Consider the following 1,372-nt stretch of genomic DNA (forward strand, 5'->3'; position numbering starts at 1 on the left):
GGATGGCCTTTATATAGTGACACTTGAGGCACCTGGTCATTTCGAATTTCGAAATAACCGTTGGAGGAAAACGGCTTCCTGTCATTGTCACTCTGGGCGTGCTTAGCGTCGTTGGCCAATAGGATTCTTGCATCTTCTGTCTTCGTCAGTCTTCGGCAGAATGTTTCGCCATTTAAGGAAAAGTCCACGAGACAGCTTTCTGCGCCTTCTGACCTTTTCCTAAAGTAGAAATACTTTGTCAAGAAGTTGAACATTACCTGCCGCTGTCCAGACTGCTTTGTCGTCCAACTTAGCAGCTTCTTCTTGAAGCTTTTACCACGAAGGCTTCTCGATCCTTCTCTTGCTGAGTCGTCGTTTTAGTTGATATGGCTTCGTTTTGAACTTTTAAGCCGAATGTTGTTGATGTGTTGACTTGGGTTTGACTTCCACTTTATGGGCCATTGGGCTTTTTAATCTCAATGTCTTATACACAATTAAACTCAACATTGAATAAACACATTAGTGTAATAAATCAAAGCATATTAAATTTAATGTGTTAGAATATTTTTAGCATTACTTAAATAATTTTGTCAAATCAAAATCATGTGGAAAGGTGTTTCAACAAACTCCCCCATTTTGATGTTGGCAAAAATATTCAGTCAAAGAACTCAGTGTTGAGCTCCCCCATGATAGTTGACCTTATTTTATCAAATAACTCCCCCGTAAGGGTTGAGCTGCTGACTTAGTTTCACTCTAAACATTTCAAGGTTTAATTGAGTAAGTCTAAGGTCAGTTTTCAGAGATAGGTCAGCTCATGGAACATATTCTATTTAACTCAGTTTTACGCGGAAGGTTTAAATATCAGAGAGCGCTGAGTATGCTTTGTTCAATGAGTTTTAGTTAAGTGGACATATAAGAAGTGGTCAACATGCATGATCAACACAGCAGACATATCATCAATTAATATAGACAGTGTAGCATAGTTGATTTAATGAAGATGCGTTTTAACAAATTATACCAATCACTTAAGTAAGCATCACACAAGAGTAGTCAGTATGAAAGATATAGAGATGCATATAGTTTGTTTCGAGTTTAAAGTCAGCACAACAGAGTTCACAAAAAGAACACAGATATAAAAGTTCAAAAACACAGAAATAGCTGTCCTAGACAATACAAGTTAAGCTACTTTTGTTTGCCCTGTCCCTTGTGTTGCTGACTAACTGAAGCTTGCTGAGTTCTTGGGGCTTGTTCTTTCTCCCCCGTTTTGCCATCATCAGGTTTGGGAATGAAGGTGGCTTCAATTGCAGCTTGGGTGAGGCGCTGAGAAAATGCCTTGAGCTTTCTCGTGCTTTCATTCATTCCGTCGAAAATTGGAACACCATCATCCACAATG

This window comes from Euphorbia lathyris, chromosome 7, assembly GCF_963576675.1.
Source record: "Euphorbia lathyris chromosome 7, ddEupLath1.1, whole genome shotgun sequence".
NCBI lineage: Eukaryota > Viridiplantae > Streptophyta > Magnoliopsida > Malpighiales > Euphorbiaceae > Euphorbia > Euphorbia lathyris.